Genomic DNA, 14,841 nt, shown 5'->3' with positions numbered 1-14,841 from the left:
GTGATGGAGGTCAAAAATACTTTTAGTGCTCCTCACTCAAATGTAAAGCCTTCTAAGAAAGTAGTTGGAGATGGAAGTCAATCACTAACTCACACTTGAGCATTGTTACAGAAGGTTGAAAAAGATTGAGCTGCTAAATCTTCAAAAGATCAAGTCAGTTTCTATTTGTACAACAAGAAACCAGGGTGTTAAAGCATCAATCTTGAACACTTATATTATTCTAGTTCTTCACCGGACAATTTGGATGTTATTGAATGTTAGAATCTGAAATCTTTAGATATATCATATCACCTCATGTGGACATGTGATGGAATCTCGAGCACCTTATTTCTAGATCTCAATTCCAAAACGTCTTGAAGATTAAGGACGATTCGGGTGGCACAAGGAAGATTGATGCTCCAAATTTGGTGTCGCTAGAATATACAGGATGTCTGATTCTTGAACTGAAAGTTGCAAGAGAGTCAAGACAACTGAAGCACTCAAAAATAGATTTGCTTTGCCACAATTTATATTTGGCATGGCTTTGTAAGTTGAACAAATTTCTATCAAACTCGGCCTCTTGGTCTCAAGTTTCCATTCATTTTGACAAAGAAATTAAGTTCAGCGGGCACACACAGTTGTTATACCCCAGGCTGAGTTGACATTTTAGATATAGAGCCTCATCTGAGGAGACCTAACCTGCAATCAACAAGTGGAGTGGTTACAGTTTCATGAATCGTTTGATGTATATGAAGAAGAGTCAGTCTACTTCCCATGAAAGCAAGCCTAGCCATTGACAATTAAAAGCCTACAAATTTGATCGGAAAATACTGTGGAACTCAGAATTAATATTTTGTATTATATTGGTAATGCAGTTAAGACCAAATACACCTATGAAGATGTACTCTATCACCTAGAAATATAATAATATATGAGATATTTAGAAGCACACCAATGTGGTCATTGAGAAATAAGAAATTTTGAAATTCCGTTTTAGTAAAAATGTAAGTCGTGCAATCAATTACAAGAAATGATATAAACATCAATTCAGATTATTAATGTCGTCCTCAAGAACTGTACTGGAATCAGAACCTGTGTTCTTGTTCTGTCCAAGATGCCCCTTTTAGCCATTCTACATGTGCTTTTGAATTCTGGTTATGCATTTCAAGATAATTAGGTAATGGGACATATCCAGACTCGATGACATTGATATCTTCAATTAAGATATTATAGTGATTTCCCAGGAAGTGCTTTTGCCATTTCCTCCAATAGATTGTTGTTATCCTCGTTGGTCGCAAGAGTATTCTCAAAGATTTTATCCTCTTCCTTAGTCCAGAAGGAGCTATTGCATGTCCGATCGGTGTTCATTTTCCAATCTACAAGGGAAGCTCAAACATGAAAAAGGTAAGACTCTTCGGGGTGGCCCAGTGGTTTGGGACTTCCATGTTGGAGGTCTCAAGTTCGAAACCCCTTGCCAGCGAAAGCAAGGGGTTTGCCTTCTGGGTCGAGCTCGTCGCACCGGGCTTGCCTAGTGCGGGTTACATCTCCTATGTGGTTTGCGAGCTATTGCATAGGAGTGGGGGTTTTACCCTGTGCGCACCCAAAGGGTAGCAGCTGAGGGTTTCCCTTGTCATCAAAAAAAAAAGAAAAGGTAAGCTCTTGAAGAGGATTCAGAAAATGGATGAGTGTTAATATATGACAAAAAACTACTATAAATATCGGGCATATAAAATAAGATTTTTTGTAACCCCTGACACTTAGTAATCAGAAACAATCGTGGCAAGTCACATTCTTTTAAATCAGTTATGGATATTAAGAAAAGTAATGAATGACTAGTAAAAGGAACAAACATGTGGTATACTACCACAAAAGTCCCCAGAGATACGAAGCATATTATGAAAGCATTTGCATTCTTTACCTTTTCTATCGGACGGAAGGTTTTATAATAAGAAAGAAGAATACCTTTCTCGGCCTTTTGGCTAAGATCAAGTGTAGTATCTGTTCTTATCAGTTTAATATCTGATATGTGGGCCATTGGTCCACACGATATTAACTTAATTTTTAAGGGGAAGAGTCCATTAAGGTAGTTTGTTGCCTGGGCTCTTGCGTTGCACTACTGCATTGGCCTGGCGTACCCCACCATTTTGTGTATGATTTTATCTCAAAAAAAGAGTACAAAGAAGAAAACTATTCATCTCAAGATAAGAAAAAATTATATCATTGAGTATATATTTTTGTTCTTGTTAGTGATGCAAAAAAAATAATCTATGGCACATAATGGAAAAGAAATCCTGTCAATCCAACATATGTTATCAAAAGAAAAAACCTATATTCCCTTGTAACACAAACTAACCACTTAAAACTAGGGAATGTTAAGACAAAATATATCCAGGACAAGAAATCAAAAGGAAAGCTATACAAATTCTTGCTTTTCCTTTTTGAGAAACACTCAAATTACTACACATTAATTTTCAACAATGGAAATCATGTTAAAGAAGAGTCCCTAGAAAATGTTGACACAATTTTTCTCTCCAGAGATAAAAACAAGATGAATCTCATGATATTCAAGTAGGTCAGTATCACTTTGCATATCTTCAGAATCTACAGCAAAAACAATATATAAATCAACCATTTGTGGTTGACTGCACATTCTCTTGTGTCGTCATTATCTTTATACATCATGAAATAACAAATTATTAATCATTTGAATGGAAGTTTTACAGAACCAACAACATACCAAGTGTAATCCCACAAGTGAGTCTGGGGACGGTAGAGTGTACGTAGACCTTACCCCTACCTTGAGAGGTAGAAATGCTATTTTCAATTCACACTTGGATCAAGGAAAACATATAAAGTGGATCGAGAAAGGGAAGATTTACAAAACCAACAACAACATCATGTCCAGTGAAATCCCACAAGTGAGGTATGGGGAGGGTAGAGTGTTTATAGACCTTTACCGCACCTTGGGAGGCAGAGAGTTCATTTCTAACTGACCCTCAACTCAAGGAAAAACATATCGAAAAAGGAAAGCTTTACAAAAAATCTTAAAGGAAAGACATGAAAGATCTTGTTTTTTCCCTTCAAAGAATTAATCATAACTCTAAAAATTAACTTTCCTAAACACAAAGCATGTTAAAGAAAAGTACCAAAAAACGTTAGCAGAACTAGCAGAACCTGATGATCACAAAGCACATTCAAAACAAACTTCTGAGTGAATCAATCTACCGTTATAAGTTGTATCACCTATGAAAACAAGCATTCAACCAAAGACGAATCTATCTCAGTTATAAGTACATATATGTGTCTGATTCCTTTTTGGTTGAATGCTTGTTTTCATAGGTGATAAAACTTATAACTGTAGATTGATTCACTCAGAAGTTTGTTTTGATTGTGCTTTGTGATCATCAGGTTCTGCTAGTTGTGCTGACGTTTTTTGGTACTCTTCTTTAACATGCTTTGTATTTAGGAAAGTTAATTTTTAGAGATATGATTAGTTCTTTGAAGGGAAAAAGTAAGATCGTTCATATCTTTCCCTTTAAGATTTTATGTCATGGTTCTATAAAGCTTTCCTTTTTCGATTTGCTTTGATATGTTTTTCCTTGAGTTAAGGATCAGCCAGAAATGACCTCTCTACTTCCCAAGGTAGGGTAAGGTTTATAGGCACTCTACCCTTCCCATACCTCACTTGTGAGATTTCACTGAATATGATGTTGTTGTTGGTTTTGTAAACCTTCCCTTTATCGAATCCACTCTATATGTTTTTCGTTGAGTCAAATGTGTATCGAAAATAGCCTCTCTACCTCTCAAGGTAGGGGTAAGGTCTAGGTACACACTACCCTCCCAGACTCACTTATGGGATTACACTTCGTATGTTATTGCTTGTTGGTTCTGTAAATCTTCCATTCAAATGATCAATAATTTGCTATTTCATGATGTATAAAGATAATGACGACAAAAGAGAATGTGCACTCAATCACAAATGGTTGATTTATATATTGTTTTTGGTGTAGATTCTGAAGAGATGCAAAGTGATACTGACCTACTTGAATTATCGTGAGATTCATCTTGTTTCTATCTCAGGAGAGAGAAATTGTGTCACCACTTTCTAGGGACTCTTCTTTAATATGGTTTCCATTGCTGAAAATTAATGTGTAGAGATTTGAGTTTCTCAAAAAGGAAAAACAAGAATTTGTATAGCTTTTCTTTTGATTTCTTGCCCAGGATATATTTTGTCTTAGCACATTCCCTAGTTATTAGTGGTTAGATTGTGTTACAAGGGAATCTGGGTTTTCCCTTTTTTTGATAGCATATGTTGGATTGACATGATTTCTTTCCCGTTATGTGGTACAAGGCCATAAATCTTTTTTTTGCATCACTAACAAAAACAAAAATATATACTCAATGATATATTTTTTTTCTTATCTTGAGACAAATAGTTTTCTTCTTTGGACTCTTCTTTCTTATTATAAAACCTTTCGTCCGATAGAAAAGGTAAAGAATGCAAATGCTTTCATAATATATTTCGCATCTCTGGGGACTTCTGTGGTAGTATACCACATGTATCTTCATGTTTGTTTCTTTTACTAGTCACTCATTACTTTTCTTAGTATCCATAACTGATTTAATAGAATGTGCCTTGCTGTGATTGTTTCTGATTACCAAGTGTTAGGGGTTACAAAAAATCTTATTTTAGATGCCCGATATTTATAGTAGTTTTTGGTCATATATTGACACTCATCCGATTTCTGAATCCTCTTCAAGAGCTTACCTTTTTTCATGTTTGAGCTTTCCTTGTAGATCTAAAAGAAAATGAACAATGATCGGACATGCAATAACTCCTTCTAGACTAAGGAGGAGGATAAAATCTTTGAGAGTACTCTTGCGATCAACAAGGATAACAACAATCTATTGGAGGAAATGGCAAAAGCACTTCTTGGGAAATCGACTGATGATATTAATGATCACTGTAATGTATTAATTGAAGATATCAATGTTATCGAGTCTGAATATGTCGCATTGCCTAATTATCCTAAGATGCAAAACCAAAATTAATAATCTGAATTGATATTTATATCATTTCTTGTAGATGTAGAATGGCGAAAAGGGGCTTCTTGGACAGAACAGGAACACATGTCAGTGTCCAATACAGTTCTTGAGGACGACATTAATAATTTGAATTGATGTTTATATCATTTCTTGTATTTGATTGCACGACTTACATTTTTACTAAAATAAAATTTCAAAAGTCCTTGTATGGCTTAAACCAGAGTCCCTGAGATTGGTTTGGCAAGTCTAGTGAGGTAGTTTAGGTGTGTGGGCTGAAAATGAGCATAGTGATCACTTTGTTTTCTATCGATTATCTGCAACTGGCACTACTAGGTTTCATACGAAGGACATAGGCGAGTTGAAATACTTTTTGGAAGTAGAAGTGAATAGAAGAAAGAAGGAAATTTTTCTATCACACAGAAAGTACATTCTTGACCTACTTGTAGAAACTGGAAAATTGGATGCCAAACCCTGTAGTACACTACTAGTTCACAATGTGCATCTTATGAAAGATGATGGAACCCCTTTTGATAATCGAGAGATATTTAGAAATTACGAATGTTAGGATCAAGCGGAATTAATGTACCATATGACTTTATCAGTTTCTCACTCACTTAAGCATATTATCTTAAGATAATAAACAACCATTCTATACCCTACATGTTCACAAATGAACCACCCAACACCAAGGTGAGTTATAATACAACAAGGGTGATAGTTTAGGTAGGTAAAGCGAACAATGATAGTTGAGGTATGAAACTCGCAAAAAGTGATAGTTTGGATGTGTTTTTGACCATTAACTCTTAGTAAAATTATTTACCTTATCCAAAAAGACAAAAACTCCAAAATAAGATGCCGTTACGCCCTTTGTCCCTTGTGAAAACTGAAGGGCAATAATTCACATTAAATTGACACAAGCAGCTTGAAAGCAAGCATGTGGAACCTAATAAACCAAGCAAAGATAATATGGACTCGAATCTTAATTGGTTGGCAAAAGTATATATACATATTTACTCAATAAAACCTCCTACTAATCACTAGAACTAGACCTAATTTATAGAAAGTTTTGTTTGTCAATGTCCAATAATATAAGCCGACAGCCTAATAAGGAAAATTTCAGAGATTATCTTATCTATATGATTTGTTGTAGCTTCAGAACCATTTTCAGAAATGAAAAACTCCACTTATGCCAGTTCCATTGATATTCACATACTATGATTAGCTGAACCAACCTTAGCAGACATATTAATAGTTATCCGGACCAACCTTAACAAGTGTTATTAATGCCATTTGGCTCCAATATAAGAACACTCATGAACTTGCAAACACTATATCAAATATCCTTAATACAATAGTTTAAAAGTCAACCTGCAGAACAAGTATAAGTCATTCAAAGGAAAGAACTGGTCACCTAATTTAAATGTGCTTCACTCAATCTGACAGCATGATAGAAGTTGTCGCCTTGGATAAGACCATTCTTTTGCTACCTGGGACTCCTCCTTTCCCACCAAAAAGGTAAAATGGATATTCTTGATTGCTCTGTATTAATAAAGAAATATGCATACATTTCACTAACTGAATATCCTACTTCCGAGTATCTTTACAAACTAAAAAAGCATAATTCAGAAGAAAAAACTAAACTAAAAAAAGCTAAAACACAACTTAATTACCTCGAATTTCAAAGGCAGCTGGTCACTGATAAACTACGATCATATTAACTCTAGCAAAATCCTGTCCAAAAATGTCATGAATACAAAGGTACATAGTCGGAGAACAACAACATTGTGGGAGAACTAATAGCTTTTCATTCTTCTAGCCCATAGATCCACTCTTCTATTAGTTCAAGTTTAGGTTTATAGCCAGCATCCTACATATTGATGGTTAAATATCCCAACATATCATATATCATGCAGTACTGAGGAAGCTTCTTATCTTTAGATACAAAACAGTGTGGATATCCAGAAGTATCAATCCAACTACACCCAACCTCCTTTGACAATCCCATTTTGCGCATTCCTCTTCTGACGTTATCTACAGACTGCCAGTTTCCTTCCTCTGCATATATATATTTGAAAGCAGAACATGATAACCAGAAATTCCATCATTCCCCTCGAATTCAAGCAGCTAACTGGAAACAATTTTCCCCAATTCAAAATTTCTATGCACTCTGCAGGCTGCAAGGAGTGATCCCCATATTCCCAAGTTATTACCCTCAACACCCAACTGTTTAGCAAAATTATGAGCTTCATCCAACCGTCCAACTCTTCCTAACATGTCAACCACACAAGCATAGTGCTCTGCTGACGGCTGAATCCCTTATTCTTCACCCATCAGCTCAAATATTTGAAGGCCTTAATCAACCAATCCGGTGTAGCTGCAAGTAGACAGGACTGCCACAAAGGTAACAGCATCTGGTTCTAAACCATTCTGCCGCAAAGAGTAGAACAGTTTTAGAGCTTTCCTACGCATCCCATGAAGGCCATATCCCAAACTCATATTTGTATATGTCACAGAGTTCTTCTCAGGAGATTTTAGAAAACACTTTCAGCATAATCAATGATTCCTGATTTTGAATACATGTCTACCAAAGCAGAAACAACATAAACATTGTCCTCAAACAATTAGCGAATTGCAAAATAATGTAGCTGCTTGCCTATTGCTATACTTCCTGACTGGCTGCATGATGGGAGGATTGTTGCTAAGGTCACAGCATTTGGCTTCACATTCTGCTCAAGCATCTCCTTGAAGACAACAAAGGATTGTTCAATTAATCCATTCTGAGTGTTTCCAGCAATCACAGCATTCCACGTGGCTTGATCTTTATCATATGTGAAGTTCAACTGGAATATTGCTCGTTCTTCTCTAATCATATTAGATTTGGCATACATGACTATCAGGTAACTCTCCATCCCTTCAAATTGAAAATTGTGCCTCAGAAGATAAGCATGGGTCTGTTTACCAATTTCCCTGTCCCTAAGATTTGATGCCGCAGAAAGCAGGATGGTAATTGTTATATCATCAATTGCAACCCCATAGCTTTTTCATCTCATATACAAGCATCAAAGCCTCGTTATCCAGTTCGTTCTGTACCAAGCAGACACCACGGTGTTCCATGACACAATATATCTTTCCTTCATTCCATTAAAAACTTAAAGTGAATTGCCAATATGGTTACACCTAGAATATGTGGCTATCATAGCATTAAACGAAATAACCTGTGAATCCCTGCATTTCATTATCAGACATGCATGTAGCTGTTGGGCAAACTCAAAATGCTGCAACTGTGAAGTTGCCATAAGAGCAGATACAAATGTCACATCATCAGTAGTAACAGCATCCTCTGCTTCTACAGCTTCAAGAAAGAGATCAACTGCTTTAAAAGGAAAATTGTTCTGAATGTACCCGCTAATCATGAGTTCCAGATCTCTGTATTTGTTTCACAAGTATTCTCAAATATTCTGGTCGCCAAATCAACACAGCCAAGCTCAGCTTACATAACAATAGCAGCACTAACAACAAACAGGTCATTTACATATGCATTACCCAATTTCACAAGCAATCCATTAAGAAAATCAGTAACTCTAACATCCCCTGTTTCTGATACAGCAGGAAAAACATTAGTAAAATTAACAACAGTTGGCTTAATGCCTAATCTCATCATCATAACAAAGCACCTCACTGCTTCCGAAAACCTCTTCCTTTTCATATACCAAGAAAAAATAGTATTCCACCCAACAACATTCTTTTACGCATAGTTCTAAACACCCTTTCAACAAAATCACAATCAGAACCATTATCCAATGTAAGACAAGTAGCAGAGTACATATTCAACAAAGAATTACTAACAATCCTACTAGGACGAATCCCAGAACTCAGAATGTGGCAATGCACAGCATTACCTACAAGAATCCGTTTGGTCTCCGCGCAAGCCTTGATAACAGAGGAATAAGTATACTGATCACATACGGATGAACCCACATGTTTCAATCGAAATAGAATGAAATTGCTTCATGGGGCATGTTATTACAGATAAACCCAATGATAATTGTGTTCCAAAAGGACAATTGTTGGTTGAGGAATTGTATCGAACAGTTGGCGGGCGAGATGGGGTTAAACGAAAGCGAATTGTTCTGGGTTTTGGCTCTGTGAAAGTGCATTGTTGGTCGGTGAGGAGTAGGGAAGATTAATTTGGGAGATGGGTTAAACTCAAAGATGGAGCCTGTGAGACAATGGTTTGGTCTTACAAATACTCATCCACTTCAAAATTATTATCTTACAAATACTCATCCACTTCTCATGAAAGCAAGCCTAACCATTGACAATTTTAAAAAGTAAAAACCTACATATTTAATCTGAAAATATTGTGGAACTCAGAAGTTGGAATTAATACTTTGTATTATATTGGTGATGCAGTTAAGACCAAATACACCTATGAAATATATGAAGATGTACTTTATCCACCTAGAAATATAATAATATATGAGATGTTTAGAAGCACACCAACGTGGTCATTGAAAAATAAGAAATTTTGAAATTCCGTTTTAGTAAAAATGTAAGACGTCTAATCAAATACAAGAAATGATATGAACATCAATTCAGATTATTAATGTCGTCCTCAAGAACTGTACTGCAAACTGACATGTGTTCCTATTTGGTCCAAGAAGCCCCATTTCACCATTCTACATATGCTTTTGAATTCTGGTTTTGCATTTCAGAATAATTAGGTAATGGGACATATCCAGACTCGATGGCATTGGTATCTTCAATTAAGATATTATAGTGATCCTTAATATCATCCGTCAATTTCCCAAGAAGTGCTTTTGCCATTTCCTCCAATAGATTGTTGTTATCTTCGTTGATCGCAAGAGTATTCTCAAAGATTTTATCCTCCTCCTTAGTCTAGAAGGAGTTATTGCATGTCCGATCGGTGTTCATTTTCTTTTAGATCAACAACGAAAGCTTTAACATGAAAAAGATAAAGCTCTTCAAGAGGATTAAGAAAACGGAGGAGTGTCAATATATAACCAAAAACTACCATAAATATCGGGCATCTAAAATAAGATTTTTTGTAACCTCTATCACTTAGTAATCAAAAACAATCGCGGCAACACACATTCTTTTAAATCAGTTATGGATACTAAGAAAAGTAACTTGAGCCAAGTGTGTGTCAGAAATAGTCTCTCTTAGTATCCATAACTGATTTAGAAGATTGTGTGTTGTTGAGATTGTTTCTGATTTCTAAGTGTCAGGGGTTACAAAAAATCTTATTTTAGATGCCCGATAGTTATGATAAATTTTGGTTATATATTGACACTTATCCGTTTTTTGAATCCTCTTGAAGAGCTTACCTTTTTCATGTTTGAGCTAACCTTGTAGATCTAAAAGAAAATGAACACTGATCGAACATGCAATAACTCCTTCTGGACTAAGGAGGAGAATAAAATCTTTGAGAATACTTTTGCGATCAACAAGGATAACAACAATCTATTGGAGGAAGTGGCAAAAGCACTTCTTGGGAAATTGACGGATGTTATTAAGGATCATTGTAATGTATTAATTGAAGATACCAATATCATCGAGTCTGGATATGTACATTATCTAATTATCCTGAAATGCAAAACCAGAGTTAATACTTTGAATTGATGTTTATATCATTTTTTGTAGATGTAGAATGGCGAAAAGGGGCTTCTTGGACAGAACAGGAACACAGGTCAGTGTCCAGTACAGTTCTTGAAGACGACATTAATAATCTGAATTGATGTTTATATCATTTCTTGTATTTGATTGCACTACTTACATTTTTACTAAAATGGAATTTCAAAATTTCTTATTTCTCAATCACCACGTTGGTGTGCTTCTAAACATCTCATATCTTATTATATTTTTAGGTGGATAGAGTACATCTTCATATATCTCATAGGTGTATTTGGTCTTCATAAAAACTTTAGTTCTAGAGATATTTTTGAGTAACTTGTTGCTAAGACAAACGGTGCTTACACGTATTTCCTCTAATTGAATATCACGTGAAGATCCCTTTCCAAGCTGGCAATACATAATAATGGAAATAGACTAGGGCGAAAACATGTTGTTCGGGACAATTAATGTTCTAGTATGCTAGTCTCTCCTTCAGAGATTTAGATCTTGTTTCAGTTTGGTGTTGTCGTGATTTGCGGAGTTTTGCTCAATATTGAATTAATAGTTTTTTGTGGATGCTTGTTCTTGATGTCAAATAAATCTGGTATTTGACTATCGACTACAATTATTTTTTTGGGTGAATTGGTTGCTAATTTCTTGGAATCAAATATTATTGATGACCTTCTGAAGCTAGGCAATTCTTAAGTTTTTCATCGAGGTGAACCAGTAAAGGGAGACAATTTTTTAAAGCTAATGACGTGAAAGAAGTACTTAATAGAACAAATAAATGATATTTGGCTTGTTGATGGCATTGACATGATCATGATATAAGTGTATGCATGCCTGCGTTGGGCTTGTACAATCTTCAATGGACCAATCATGCGCTCAAGTTCCCAACCTATACCAAGGGTTGGCTTGAAAGTGGGCCTTACTCAAAAAGCACCTTTCTTAGTAAGGTTGCTTGTTTCCACTCATTAAGATTCTATCTACGAAAGGAGGTGCATGAAGGATACTCAAATTGCTCTCACTAACACTAGAGAAGGTGAGGACGTCTTTCTTTCCTACATCCATACAGTTCGCCTTAAAGCCTTAAAGGAGAAGGGGAAGAATCGTTATCTAAGTAATTGGTCTTTGTTGGCCGTTGTTCCAGTTGAGCACTCTCTTGTCTTTGTCCAATCCCATCTTAGAATCTGCCAAGATGTTATAGAATTTTCAAGATGCCTCCAAAGAGAATATGTAGCCTTTTTATTTTATATAGGCATGAATGAAAGGTTTTACGGTAGTCTCCAAGTAATCCTAATGGACCCTTGGTCTTAAAACATGTGGGTGGACCATTTTGTAGAAGCCCAACCTAGCCCAATGTAGTTGGGTTTGACTTAAGTCATGCAATCTTGACTTAAATAATTAATTTGGCTGTATTAACCCAAAATGTTCACTTAGGTCAATATGTCTTGAATTTATAAATTCGTTCAAATTTTATATGGACTTAATCCCATAAAATTTTGCCATAAAATTTTGCATGTCTTGATATTAACAAATTGCCTTTTCAGTACTGGATTGTATATGTTGGTATTGTTTGTGTTTGTTAGCTTCTCCTATATTAATATTTTGAGTTGAAACTATAACTCAAATAAATATAAATTATTAGGGTAAGACAATTTTGGTTTCGGCGAATGAGTTTGCGAGTCCTCTTAGTATCAAGAATCCCTTAAAGAATTCACTTCAGTTACTACCCTTGTTGATTCAAGAAAAGCATATGCGATCTCCTCTTTGAACAACTGGGTGATTGATACAGGTACTAGTAATTACATGACACGTAATCCTAATATATTTTCTACCTTTCGATCACACAAAGAACCCTCTCAAGTAATGGTAGTTGATGGCTCAACACATAACATTGTGGGATTTGGAACCACTAAAGCAACCTATTTTATAGCCATGTCATATGAATTAAATGCCAGACTCTACTCGGAACTTGAATCCTAGAGACCCTCTTTTCATTTTGTAGGATGTCCAACAGTCTATAGAAGAAAATGAATGGTTACAAAGACCATTTACAGAAGAGGAAGTGTTATTGATCATCAACCAGTATGACGGGGACAAAGCACCAGACCCTGATGACTTCACTATGGATTTCTTTAAGAAATGTTGGGATATTTTGAAAGAGAACTGAATGTTGAGCACAAAAAATTTCCATCAAAGGAGTGCGTTTGAGAAATCATTTAATGCTATATTGATCCCTTCAATCCCAAAGAAACCTGATGCAATTGAGCTAAAAGACTTTAGACCTATCAGTTTGATAGGAGTAGTCAATAAAATCAACTCCAAGTTGCTATCTGAGAGAATGAAGACAGTGATAGTGAAATTGGTTGATGAACACCAAATGTCTTTTTTAAGATGTAGGCAAATAATGGATGCAGCATTGTTGGCTAATGAAATGGTCAACTCCAAGGTAAGGCAGAAAAAACCTAGGATTCTATGCAAGCTAGACATTGAGAAAACCTATGAACATGTTAATTGGAATTTCCTTCTAAAAAAACTAAAGGACATGGGATTTGGTAGCAAGTGGATTGGCTGGATCAATAACTGCATTTCAAGTGTGAAGTTTTCCCTCCTCATAAATGGAAACACTGAAGGATTCTTCCAATCTCAGAGAGGTCTTAGACAGGGAGATCCTATGTCCCTATTCCTATTCTTAATAGCCATGAAGGGGTTGAATCACATGTTCCGGAAGGCAAAGAGTAATGGGTTGGAGAGGATTTAGTGCACTTTCTGGGAGAGGGAAGGAGCTGCAGATAACACATTTATTCTATGTTGATGATGCTCTTATATTCTATGAGGCAAAGGAGGAACAAATTAGACACATAAGGGCAATACTCACTATTTAGCAGAGCATTTCAAGCCTCCATGTCAATTGGCTGAAGAGTCATCTCCTCCATATCAAGCAAGTTGACAATTTTCTTGGGCTAGTTGAGACATTGAGTTGCTAGGTAGATGCACAACCAACAAAATATCTGGAACTACCTTTGGGTGCTAAGAACAAAGAGCTGGAAGTGTGCAATGTGGTGTTGGAGAGATGTGGGAGAAAATAAGCCCGGTGAAGAAGCTAGTATTTGTCCATAGGTGGTAGGGTGACCCTCATCAAGACAGTATTAGATGAATCACCTACTTATATGATGAGTTTATTTCCAGTCCCCAAGAACATTGAGAAGAAAATAAATAGGCTCAGGATATCTTTTCTTTGGCAAGGCAATAAGGAAAGGGAAGGCTACAACTTGGTGAAGTGGGATACTCTCACACTTAGCAAAAACCAAGGAGGCTAGGGTTGAAGGACCTAAGTCTCTAAAACAGTAGTTTACTCCAAAAGTGGCTATGGACATTCTGTATAGAATATAGAGCCTTATAGAAGAGATTTATATCAGGAAAGTATGGTTTATTTAACCAATGGACAACTGAAGAGGTGATGGGCACATTTGGATGCAGTGTTTGGAAGACCATTAGAAGACTATGGCCACATTTCAAAAACAACATATGTATTAGGTGTTGGGGATGGACGGAAGACAGAGTTCTTGAATGAAAGATAGATAGAAGAAGACAGTTTTAGAAACCTATTCCCTCTTCTATATACATTGAGTATGCAGAACAATGACACTGTGGAACAAGCCTGGAGTCAACACGGTTGGAATCTACTTTTTAGGAGCGCATTGAATGATTGTGAAATTGAGGAGGTTGCTAAACTATTAGGGGTTCTTAATGATTTCCTAAGTACTTCTTAGAGGTTTGATAAGCCAAGATGAAAAATACACAACAAAAGGGTCTATATAGTGAAATCATGCTATTGAAAGATGAACTATAATATCCCACTGATTGAACCAACCTTAGCAGACATATTAATAGTTATCTGGACCAACCTTAACAAGTGTTATTAATGCCATTTGGCTCCAATATAAAAACACGCATGAACTTGCAAACACTATATCAAAGAAAATCCTTAATACAACAGTTTAAAAGTCGACCTGCAGGACAAGTATAAGTTATTCAAAGGAAAGAACTGGTCACCTAATTTACATGTGCTTCAGTCAATCAGACAGCTTGATAGAAGTTGTCATTTTGGATAAGACCCTTCTTTTGCGATCTGGGACTCCTCGTTTCCCACCAAAAAGGTAAAATGGATATTCTTGA

At 36.0% G+C, this 14,841-nt stretch overlaps 1 pseudogene; it reads right to left on the bottom strand.

Annotated features, from left to right (window-relative positions):
* Positions 1-6: 6 nt before the first annotated feature.
* LOC102579440 (pentatricopeptide repeat-containing protein At3g22150, chloroplastic-like) lies at positions 7-9,852 on the bottom strand (annotated as a pseudogene).
* Positions 9,853-14,841: the final 4,989 nt, after the last annotated feature.

The sequence above is a fragment of the Solanum tuberosum genome, unplaced genomic scaffold (genome assembly GCF_000226075.1).
Source record: "Solanum tuberosum cultivar DM 1-3 516 R44 unplaced genomic scaffold, SolTub_3.0 scf00133, whole genome shotgun sequence".
NCBI lineage: Eukaryota > Viridiplantae > Streptophyta > Magnoliopsida > Solanales > Solanaceae > Solanum > Solanum tuberosum.
This window is presented reverse-complemented; position numbering and strand designations above follow the sequence as displayed.